Source organism: Corylus avellana, chromosome ca2 (assembly GCF_901000735.1).
Source record: "Corylus avellana chromosome ca2, CavTom2PMs-1.0".
Classification (NCBI taxonomy): domain Eukaryota; kingdom Viridiplantae; phylum Streptophyta; class Magnoliopsida; order Fagales; family Betulaceae; genus Corylus; species Corylus avellana.
In genome coordinates this window covers 44,611,119-44,624,161 of record NC_081542.1, presented here as the reverse complement: position 1 = coordinate 44,624,161, position 13,043 = coordinate 44,611,119, and the positions used below count along the sequence as shown (strand labels likewise).

Sequence of the window (13,043 nt, the reverse complement as noted above, 5' to 3'; positions counted from 1 at the left end):
TTTTCCCAAAACTTTTCTCACTTTTAATAATATTTAAATGATATAGATAAAAATATAGCTAATCGGATGTGGATGCATTTAAAAATTCATTAGCTAAACTAGATAAAAGTGAGTTTTGATGAACTATTTTGCATAAAAATTTGGCTCCTCCATTGAGAATGCTCTTATTTAATATTGGAGAGTTTTATCTAAATTTTAGATAGCAATCTATTTTTGGCTAACTCAATGCAAATGTTCTGACACCTAATTTAAACCAAAAACCCAATTATTTTGGACCAAAAACTAGTTAAATCCCAGGATTTCTTGGGTGGATAATAGCATCCTAAAGACAAACAATTTCTTGTAATATTCAAAACAATAATATGTTGAAATATGCAATGGAAAAAGATTTAAAATTACCTACGCTCATACTTAAGCGAATTAATCAAATAACTTAAGCAACATAAACTCTGATTTTTTTTTTTAATTTTTTTTTTTAATAGTAAAAGCGGTGTCTTCTAAGTTATGCCCACTAATTTTTTTCCAAAATAAAAATAAAAATAAATAAATAATCTATGCCACTAATACCTCATACATGGAATAAACATGTTCTATATTCATAGGCTAGCTAGGTGATGGACCATCAATTAAAACCTTTTCTTAATTATTCCTCTCATTAAGTAATACAAAATCAAAATAAAATCAATTTATGATCCCACAAATAATTATTTATTTGTGATAAATTACTGAACACCTTAATTTATGTCTACTTAATCCGTACATTGCATGCGGACCAGTTTCCAACATTTCTTTGTCAGTTAAAACTTTTATTATTATTATTATTATTATCATCATCACCAAGTGCTCCATTTGCTTTTAGAACAATTATCAAGATAAAAAATATTATCAAGTATCTGTCGAGTCTTGTGATGCATGAGTATAAGATAATATATGTCAACTATATCCCGACACATTTAATTAAAATGGTCAAACTTCTTAATCCAAACCTTTTAATTTCGTGTTAGATTCATGTCGGGTTCGAGTCATTTCGAGCAATAAGTATAAGACTATATAGCTAGGAACATGATCCTCCAAATTTCAAATGAATTGGAGAACATCCAGTTAGTTATAGTGGATGAGTATTTTTGTCTTTTTTACTTTTTTATGAGACAAAAATACTCCTCCATTATATTATAACTAACTGGATATTCTCCGATTCATTTGAAGTTTTGAACTCTAATTCATATAGCTCAACCATCACCGAATCATTTAATTAGTTGTGTTTATAGTTTGGTCATAAAGTTTGCGAAGGAATGCGATTGGAATGCATATATAGTTCTATTGTCTTACAAATTAACATGTTACGTCCTTGAATGTAATTATATAAGATTTTACAAACATGTTTAAAAATTTGTCCATTCAATGTAAGCCGTTGTCGTCATTTTTATAATTTATTTTAGTCTTTCGCTGGATTATACAGTTATTCTAATAGAAAAGCTGTCAACAAATTTTGGTGTCCATAATTGAACCGTTATATAGTCAACTCTTATACTTAGTATATAATCATGTACGTTCTGACTATCATGAATAATTTTATTTATAAGATTCTTATTCGATTGTTATACAACTGAAGTAGCAGGACAAAAATTAATTCTTTATTTTTTAAAAAATATTGATTCAATGATTAATTTTTCCTATTACGTCATTAAGTTATGCAATAATAAGATATATAACAGTTAACGAAATAACATATTACTCTAACGGACTATCTATAAATCGGCTTTTCGTTCAAAATAGCAAATATATATATATATATATATATATATAGACGTCCTGATCGATTTCATGTGTTGGTTTATCACATCTCTATCTAGCTAGCACTACTCTCACAGCCGACGAAAGCCATCACATTTTCAATTCTCTGGATTTCATTATGTTCGTTCCTATGTACGGTTTATTTGTACTCTTTTATCAATAGTTGTGTCATTTCAATCGAGAAACATACATCAAGACAGAGGGATAGTGTACTTTCTTTGAATCCTAATTGTTAGGAAATTAATCATATTTTCAAGACCCGTGAGATGCGAAAAATAAGAAGAATGCGGAATAACAAAGATAAGCAATCACACACGACACAAAGATTTAAGTAGTTCGGCTTTATAAGCCTATATCCACTGGCGGAGACGACCCGGAGAAAATCCACTATCAAAAGATGGAGTACAAAAATAGTAGAGAGAAAATCACTCAGATCTCAAAGCCCCAATACACCCAAATCTCACTATCACACAAGAGAGATTATTCTCAATATAGAATACAAAAGATAGATGTACACACTCTTCTTTTGCTGGAACATATGGCGGCTGATCTCTATTTTCTTCTCTCACTCTGCAACACCCTTTTTCTTCTAATCACTTGTTTTTGGCTCCTCCAAAAACCACCAAGAAGAAAACACCATTGCTGCCCTTGTACCTCCTTCTCTCAAATTCTCTTTTTTTCTCCTCCCTTTGGTGCTTCACGTTTTTGGCACACACACAAATTCACCTTGTGTTTTGTTCCTTATATAGAAGCTTAACTCTCCTTTTATATGTTGGTCTAGGACTTCTACTATAAGTCAAACAAGGAGTCCAATTATACATAGGAGAAGGACTCCAAAACAAACTTGGACAAAAGTCTCCTAAACCCAAAAGGAGTAGAAAACTAGTGGGGCTCACGTGTGATGGGTGGCAAGTCACACCTAACATTAATTTGAGAGTAATTTTTTTTTTTTTTTTGACATGTCCACATAAGGGAAGGAGAGGGGGGATTCGAACTAATGACCATCGCTTTATTAGGAGTGGTCCACAGCCGATTGAGCTACCCATTAGAGACAATTTGAAAGTAATTTTAAGTGGTCTACTTATGCTATTAAAATCACCATTTGATCAAAATTCAATAATGATCAATTACAAGCCCAATAGTGATTTTAATAGCCACATCATTTTTAGTAGGACACAAGTAGGCCACCTATAATTACTCCTAATTTGGAGAGGCATCAGAAAATTCCCATGAGATATATTTTTTTGCTATTCAACTCCCGAGAAGTGCTACACATCCCAAATTTTTATCCTAAAAGTTAGTTTTCAAATAATGTGTCACCATCTCATGAGATTTATTATTTTGGGAAGTGTGTCACCAACTTATGGGATGATGACAAATCATTTGGAAACAAACTTTTGAAACAAAAATTTGGAATGTTTAGCATTTCTCTCTCAACTCCCATGCATGAATTATGAAAGTGATTAAGAATATGCATCAATCTCATACATCGTCTTAATTACCTTCCTCTAAGTTTTTCCATAAAACCTAAAAATTTGGGTTAATTATGTGGTCGGCTATATATCAAAGAATACTTTTTTTTTTTTTTAAAAAAAAAATTATATTATTTTATTTTGTTATATATGTTTGGTACAATTATAATTAGAGTGTATGTATTCTCACTAAACTAAGAAATATAAATAGTTATTCCATTTTACATTCTCAACAATAATTATTCATTTCTTTTAATGAAATAGTCATTTCATGTACCAAATAGGACCTAACACACGAAGTTCTAGCTCTTCAACAGGGTGAAAGAAAAGAGAAAGAAAATTAAACAACCAAGGGCAGGATATGTTTAATTCCATCAAGAAGTTGTATAATGAATGGAGCATCCAGAGTTTCGTTCTGTTCGATCAGTCTCTCACTACAGATCATTCTAATTCTGTTTGCACCATTTAGAAAACGCACGGGAAATGTAATGGTAATCTCGCTCATTTGGCTAGCTTACTTGCTGGCCGATTGGGCTGCTATCTTTGCATTGGGACTTATTTCCAGCCGTCAAAAATATACTCAAAAATTTGATGATCATGCCGACATTCTGGTGTTTTGGGCTCCCTTTCTTTTGTTACACCTTGGTGGTCCAGATACCGTAACTGCTTTTTCTCTGGAGGATAATGCTCTCTGGCAAAGGCACTTGGTTGGGCTCCTAAGCCAGGTTGTCACTGCTACTATTGTCTTTGGCCAATCCCTTCCTAGTAACAAATTATGGGTCCCTACTCTCCTTCTCTTTGTCGCTGGAACCATCAAGTATGGTGAGCGAACATATGCTTTATTTCAAGCAAACCTGAATACATTTCGAAAATCCATGCTTAAAGCGCCTAACCCAGGGCTTGACTATGCAGCGTTAATTGAGGAATACTCTGCAAGGAAAACGTTCGAATGCCCACCTTTAATATCCGAGCCACCAGAACAAAAAGTATATATGCTCAACATCGGCCACGAACGCAATCTCGATGCTATTGAGGAGGTGCAACTTGCTTATTACTTCTTCGAAATGTTCAAAGGTCTCATCGTGGATCGCATCTTTAATTTCCAAGAGCATCGGCAGAGCGAAGATTTTTTCGGTAAGAGAACCGCAGAAGTTGTTTTGAAAGTCGTAGCAGTTGAACTCAACTTCTTCTATACAGTTCTCTATACGAAGGCTGTCGTGATACATTCAATATTTGGATACTTTGCTCGGTTTATATCCAGTTGTGCGGTTGTTGCAGCTCTTTCACCCTTCTGTTCATTAGATAAGCATGGTTTTTGCAAGATTGACGTTGGAATTACCTATACCTTGCTCTTTGGTGCCATAGCCTTGGATACAATTGCTCTATTTATGCTGGCTTTCTCTGATTGGGCTGTTGCGGTTGCTTCCCACGATCCGGTGGATACAATTGCTTCCAATATGCCTAAAAGATGGAAAGGAATAAACAGATGCTTCCTCCCTCTCTTCAGATACTTTCTCCATCTCAAGAAGATAAACTGGGCGGAAGATTTAGAATCAATGAGTTGCTTGGGACGGGCTAGACGAATCCTATTCCGGAGGTGGCATGAATCATTGGATACATACAATTTTTTAGATTATTGTCTAAAAGAACGTTCAAAAAAGAACCTTACAGTACCCTTCAATTATTTTGGCCGGATCTTAATTTATGTCAGTGGAAAATTGGGCCTCAAGGATTTCTATGATCGGATGAAATACGTTTCCAAGAAACCTTTAACGGAAAAGCTATGGGTTTTCATCTTTGATGAGCTGAAAAAGTACTCCATTTTCGATAGTTTTCATGAGAATGTATTGTCACGAGGAGATTGGGTTCTAAAAAATATTGATGATGGGATTACTGGTATTGAGAGAAGCAAGTTTAAGCATTATATTGCCGATGTTGATTATGATGAGAGCCTCATAACATGGCATATTGCAACTGAACTCTGTTATCATACGGAGAGTCATGAAGACAGCAATAATCATCGTGAATTTTGTAAAATCCTTTCGGATTATATGTTATATCTTCTTGTTATGCAGCCTACTATGATGTCTGCTGTAGCAGGTATTGGCCAAATAAGATTCCGCGATACCTGTGCCGAGGCCAAAACATTCTTCGACAGAAAGGTTGACCTAGGACAAGAACAAGATCAAGAACGTAAACAGGCTTGTACTAGAATCCTTGAAGTAAATACTGATTTTGAACCTGCTGTTGTGAAGGGAGACATAAACAAATCTGTGCTGTTCGATGCATGTATTCTTTGCTAAAGAGCTAGGAAAGTTGGAGGAGCAGAAGAGATGGGGTCTAATGAGTGAAGTGTGGGTGGAATTGTTGTCTTATGCTGCAAGCCATTGCAAGGCCAATGCTCATGTTGCTCAACTAAGCAAAGGAGGAGAGCTTATCACATTTGTTTGGTTATTAATGGCTCATCTTGGCATAGGGGATCACTTCCGATATGGTATGTTTGGTAGTCCAATTAATGCAAGAAATTTTATTTAAGGTTTGTCCCTTATGTCACATATATTATTGTGATTATAAAATATGTATAATTATGGTGTTCAGTGATTTATTCCAATTAAAGCTTATTCTATGAAATCAAATATTCTGAATTACATGGTCGATTTAATTCTTGTGAAAACAAATATTTGAATTCATTACTAATTTTATTTTGTGGAATCAAATAAGCTGTATTGATTATTTATTTGATTTTTATTCTTTGATGGGAGGAATAATTAAGGTAACAGCTCTAATTGAGGGTCCATGACCTACCTATAAATAAGACATATATATTCTATCAATTGGCACTCACTGGTAGGCATAGGTCAGAAAAACCTCTCAATAATTTTTTGTTTTCCATATTTTATTGCTGTGAAGCTGTTTTTCAATTGACTTGAGCAAAGCATGGCTAAAGATATTTATATAATTATTTATTCCATTGCTAATTTTATTGTCTATTAGCATTTAATTTTATATAGAATTCTTACATGTAGTATCAGAGCCTTCTCTAGGCCATATTTGCTCAGTCTAATTTTAGATATGCCTGCTGTAAAATTTTATTTTTTTTGTTTCAATAATATTTATTTTGTTTATTTGATTATTGAAACAAAATAGGGTGAAAAGAATGAAACCCACGGCCCTGTTAAATTTTTTGTTTATGTTGAAATAAAATAAGTACAGGCCATAAGTGTTTGTAGAAAGGAGAGATGGTTGGCATCTCGAAAGGTCATTCCTGTTATCCACACATCCAGTTAAGGCTTCCCACCCTTGGGGTGGATCTATAACCAGCACCGGCGACTCAGGGCTGACCCACAGCCCCTTGCCCCTCATGAGGTTGAGCGGCAGCCGTTGCCACTGCTAGCGGCATTTTGCCGCATACAGTGAGCGACGGCCGCTGCCGGCGGACAGCAGCGGCTGCCCGTTATGGAAAGGACGGTGACTTTGGCCGCCGGTTCTGCTTCGATTTTCCCCATCTGGTAGCGGCGTTGGCCGCATAAAGCGCCGGCCTTCCCACAACCTGTAGCGGCGTTGGCCACATAAAGTGAGCGGCGGCCCGACTCAAAACCGTGGACAGTGCCACCGCTTCCTGCCGGTCGGCGTCGTCTGGGGCAACTGATCAGTGGTGGATGGGTGGCCAACGCATTTAGAAGGTGCAGGGGCAGCGGCGGCGGCGCATGGGGAAGAGGAGGCGGCGGCTAGGGTTTGGGTATTTTTGGGTTGGGAAGTTAAGGATCCGGGTATGGTTTCTAACCCATAAGGAACCGGGTCAAGTATTTTTGGGCCAATGGGTATGGGTTCATTTTAACCCAAGCCCAATTCAATTTAAAAAAAAAAAAGGTTTATTAAGTGGGTTAACCCGATATATTGGGTCAACCCAATACAGAAACCTAAGGTTGGCCCAATAAGGAAGCCCAACCTGATAATCCATTCAGTTAAATTTTTTTTTTTTTTTTTTTTTTAAAAATGTTATGGGCTCATATGGAATTAGAACCTGGGCTTTCAGGGTTAAAGGGGCCTAAAACATTCTACCATAGGCCTTGCATTTTCATATGCTTTTATATTGCAATTTAATATATGTTATTATTTAAATTGTTTAGCATTGAAATTATTATTTATTTAATGCATGGACTTTAAGATTAAATTTGCTCTTTTATTGTTTAAATAAATTGTTTGATGCCTAAACATAAGAATAATTAACTAAGCCACATATGTTGGTGAATGTTTATGATACTATCCAAAATTGCAATCAGAGAGCTCTGGCAAGGCAAGTCTTGAGATTTAAGTATGCCATTGTGCGCCTCCCCACTTACCTGGGACACTATCCGATTGTACTTTGAAAAAATACTGTTTACCCACTAACATGTTGGTTTTGTCTTTTATTCTTGAGAACTTTATTTTGGCATCTATACAATTATTGGATGTTAATGAAGTTGTGATTATCATAATAATTTTGGGAGAGCCACAACATCCAAATTTTATAATGATAATTGCATCAAAATTATATATCTGAACTTCATAAAGAAAATTAACATCATGTTGTAATTAATTCATAAATTTAATTACTAATCCTCACATGGACGTTTTTATTTTTATGACTTAATTAGAATAAGATAGTAAATTTAACTTTAAAAATAAAATTTCTCTTAGGCCCACAGGTACAAAGAATTTTATTTATTAATGTTAAATTTATTAGTCTTATTAACAAAGAGTAAATTTCATGCGTGATGCAACCTTTGCCCATAGGTAGGTTGAAATTTATTATTAAATTAACATTTGTTAATTTAAATAAATTAGATGTTAATGAAGTCGTGATTATTATAATAATTTTGGGAGAGCCACAGCATCCCGATTTTATAATGATAATTGCATCAAGATTATATATGTGAACTTCATAAAGAAAATTAACATCATGTTGTAATTAATTTATAAATTTAATTTGCCAATCCCCACAGGGACATTTTTATTTTTATGACTCAATTAGAATAAAATAGTAAATTTAACATTGAAAATAAATTTCTCTTAGGCCCACAGGTACGGAAAATTTTATTTATTAATGCTAAATTTATTAGTCTTATTAATAAAGAGTAAATTTCATGCACAACCTTTGCCAACAGGTAAGTTGAAATTTACTATTAAATTAGCATTGGTTAATTTAAATAAAGTTATTTCATAGCATTAAAGTATATTATTTTTCTTGGTTATTGGATGTATTCCTACTGCTTTAATTATTAGTATTTTATGTTCAAATAATTCCTAGTGGTAATTTTTCCTGATTGAAAAGAAAATATGCTTTTCACTTTGGAGTATTTGGAGACTGAATTGGCGTTTCATGCGGACGAAATCAAGTATGCCACATGAGATTGTTAAACATGAACGATTATAGTGATTTAAATCGCTTAAATTTCAACTTTCATGAAATCTCATATCAAGGAAAGCATTAGAGTTTATTCCTTAATGTTTTAAGCCAAAGAAAGGTTGTTGAGGAACATTTAGTAAGTTCCAATAAGACTTTGGCCAGCACCCTAATAGAAAAACTTTTTTATAACCAGCACCCTAATAGCAAAACCTTTTACAGTTTCAAAATGCGTCTGAGCACATTATGGAAATGAAGGACATAACAGCTCATTATAAAGTCTTTCAAGGTTGAGTTTTTGAGTCATTTTGGTCAATTTTATTTTAAATTCTCTCATCAAAATATGGTATTTTTTCAAATATCTTGTTGCACACATAAGGATAACTAATCAATAAAGGAACTTCTAATCATGTGTATTCAAGAAGATGAGAGATTAAGACATGAGAATCCATAAGTTACTCATGTTAAGGGAAAGACCTTTATAGGCAATCATATCCAATACTTAATAAATGAAAACAAGGTGCCAACAAAGTGTTGTGGCAATTAAGATACTTGTTTCTCTTACAATAAGAAAAATTATGGGCATATAAAGAAAGATTGCATAAAGTATCATAAATGACTTGAAATAAAGGTAAACTCTCATATCTACTGTGCCATGAATCTCCTTTATTGACTCTTCTAAATAGTATGTGGATTGAATTTGGTTTAACGATCCACGTTGTCAACATAATGTAGGGTTTTCTAAATAATACTTGTTTACAATTGGAGGTTGCTGGGATCCATAGATTAATTTTAAAATTCAGTTATAGTTTTGACCCTAATAATGTTTTATACATTCCACAATTTTTTAGAAATTTAATTTCTATTTTAGTTTGTTAAAATCAAGTTTGAACATTATTAAAAATTTTGGATGGAATATTAAATTAATGGTCTATTTAAAATTGATCTAGATTCTAATTTTTGGAAAATTAATCTATGCATATAAATGTTGACATAAAGCAAAGTCTTACGAATGAGGAAATCTTCTATGTTATGGCATTGGAGATTGGAATATAGCTCCATAAAGAATAAAAGATCGATAAATGATAGTTTTTTTTACAACTCTTGAATTTTATTATATTTGGTATTTATGTAGACTGCATTAAGGAAAAGCAGACCAACTATACCACTAAAGGTGCCAACAAAAGGATTTTGAGATTCTTGAGATCATGTACAAGTATAAACATTTTCCATACTTCTTGCCTAAATGGTTAGAGATATCATATCTCTTTCGATAATAACCATATAAGGTTTATGTATCTTTATCTTCTAAATCATAAGGTTTGGGCATTAAATGCTTTCAGTACCTATAAGGTAGAAGTAGAGAAACAAAATAAAAGGAACTCAAGATCGTAAGATCTGATAGAGGCATATAATATTATGGTAGGTACACGAAAATGGGACATGAAAGGTAATCCTATTCTCCTATGGGAGTGAAACCTTGAAAATCGCTGTGTATACATTTAACTGGGTTCCATTCAGGGTTGTCCCTAAGACACCTAAATTAAGGAATGAATGGAACCAAGTTCAAATTGTTTACACATAAGAGATTGTCCTGCTAAAGTGATGATTTATAATCCACACCTAAGGAAATTAGATTCAAGGACAACTAGTGGGATTTTATAAGCTATGCAGTGAACTCCAAGGAGTTTAGTTTTACTGTACTTCATTCAATCCTAGAATTGTTGAGTCTAAAAATGTAAAATTTCTAGAGGATGCTAAACTTAGTGGGAGTGCTTATCCTCAAAAGATTGAATTAGAGGAAACATGAGAGTTGACTGAAACCCCTTTATATGAAGGGTGTTTGATTGTGTTTAAGGACAATCAAATTGATTATCTTGAACCACAATCGGTTTCAGAATAGTCAACTTATAAGGAACAAGTTCAGAATGAACCTACTCAGACTTTGTCAAAAGTAAATGAAGTAGGATTAAGAAAGAATAAGGTGACCAACAATCCCTAGTGATTATGTTGTATACTTCCAGAAGTCTGATTTTTATGTTGAACCTAAGGACGATCCAAAATTGTTTTCACATCCTTTTGGGTGGAGATAACTTCATATTGTGTTTCAATGCCATGAAGGAGGAGACGACATTATTGGCTAAAATTCAAGTTTGTAATCTTGTTGACTTACCAAAGGGAGTTGTAGCCATAGGCTGCAAATGGGTTTACAAAACCTAAAAGGATGTTTCCGGGTAATGTTGAACGATATAAAGCTAGACTTGTAGCCAATGATCTTAAACAAAAGGAAGACATTGATTATCATAGTATGAGTAGCTCATTTTGGTTTAGAGCTATATCAAAAGGATGTGAAAAATAATTTTCCTGAATGAAGATCTTAAGGAGGAGGTGTACATAATACAACTTAAAGGTTTTATTGATAACAATCAGAAAGCTTGCAAATTAAGGATATCTATTAATGGACTAAGATAGGCCTTTCACTAGTGGTATATAATATTTTATAAGGTTATTGCCTCACATGGTTTTATTGAGAACCTTGTTAATCATTGCATATACCTTAAGGTCAGTGGGAGTAAAGTTACTTTTAGTCCTATATATAGATAATATTTTGCTTGCAAGCAGCAATTTAGGTTTGCTACATAAAGTTCTTCTTACTAAACTTTGAAAATGAAAGATTTGGGTGAAACCTCTTATGTCATGGCATAGAGATTCACAGAGACAGAGATTAAAGAATATTAAGACTGTCTCTAAAGACCTACATTCAAAAGTTTTGGGAGAGATTCAGAATGAAGAATTATGAATCTTCAGTAGCACCTATTATTAAAGGGGATAAAATCAGTATAGATTAATGTCCCAAAATGTATTAGAACTAAAGCAGATGAAATATATTTCATATGTATGCACATGTCTACATTAGACCTGACATTGAAATAGCAGTTGGACTATTAGGTTAATACAGTATTGTGAAATATGCAAGGAACCAAGAACTATAGCTTAACTTAAAGATACACTTACCATTTAGTGGTGTTTATTCAGGTTTGATTTTTGTTAAATGTGTAGATAGTAGATAATCAACTTCAGTAGATATATTTTCTTATTGTTAAAAGGCTATATACTGAAGATGCAGTAAGTAGACTACAGTTGCTACATCTACCATAAAAGCAAAAGTCATTACATGCTATGAATTTGTTACACAGGCATTATAGTTGAGACATTTTTTAAAAGTCTCAAGATTGTCGATTTTGTAGTTAAACCCATAAAGATCTTCTGAGTTAATTCTACTATAGTTATATTTTCTAAGAATAAACTGAGTAGAAGCAAAAGTATATATATCGACATAAAATATCTCAAAGAGAACATTAAGTGACATGAAGTGTCTATTGAGCATATAAGTATTGAATTAATGATTGCGGATCCCATGACTAAAGGTTTACCGGTAAAGAAAGTATAAAGTCATGTGGAATATATGAGATTCATTAATTCATTTGTGCTTAGTTTTTCTTTAATTGGTCTATAGACATAAATGTAATGTTATAAAGAATTATTCTTATCCGTAGGGATAAAATTAAAGTTGGACCCGAATGACTTATAGGAAGTTCATTCATAAAGTACATTATCCATAAAGTACTCATTTAGGGAGGTATTGCACATTGTGATACATGGAATGGACGGCTTATCATATAAAAGCTTTACCACCATGATTTGTGTGTATTATTCCTTGAGTGAGTGGGAGCATTCCATGAATAGTTGGAATAAATAAAGTAATGACCATATCATAGAACCGAACACCATAAGGAATTTACATGTCATAAGGGCCAAGTGGGAAAAAGTAAGAAATTTCATTTAAGGTATGTCCCTTATGTCACATATATTATTATGATTATAAAATATGTATAATTACGGTGTTCAGTGATTTATTCCAATTAAAGCTTATTCTATGAAATCAAATATTCTGAATTAAATTGTCGATTTAATTCTTGTGGAAACAAATATTTGAATTCATTATTGATTTTATTTTGTGGAATCAAATAAGCTGTATTGATTGTTTATTTGATTTTTATTCCTTGATGTGAGGAATAATTAAGGTAACAAATCTAATTGAGAGTCTCTAACCTACCTATAAATAAGGTCGTGTATTTCATCAATTGGCACTCACTGGTAGAGGCATAGGTCAGAAGAACCCCTCAATAATTTTTAGTTTTCCAGATTTTATTGCTGTGAAGTTGTTCTTCAATTGGTTTGAGCAAAGCATGGCTAGAGATATTTATATAATTATTCATTCTGCTGCTAATTTTTTTGTCAATTAGCATTTAATTATATATAGCATTCTTACAATTACAACATTCAATTTCGTCTGAATAAACTGGTCAATCCAATGGCTTTTTATTATA

At 33.1% G+C, this 13,043-nt stretch overlaps 2 pseudogenes; both read left to right on the top strand.

Moving 5' to 3' along the window:
* The first annotated feature begins 3,754 nt into the window (after nt 1–3,754).
* LOC132169914 (uncharacterized) lies at nt 3,755–5,801 on the top strand (annotated as a pseudogene).
* Nucleotides 5,802–6,486: 685 nt separating this feature from the next.
* LOC132173184 (U6atac minor spliceosomal RNA) lies at nt 6,487–6,589 on the top strand (annotated as a pseudogene).
* Nucleotides 6,590–13,043: the final 6,454 nt, after the last annotated feature.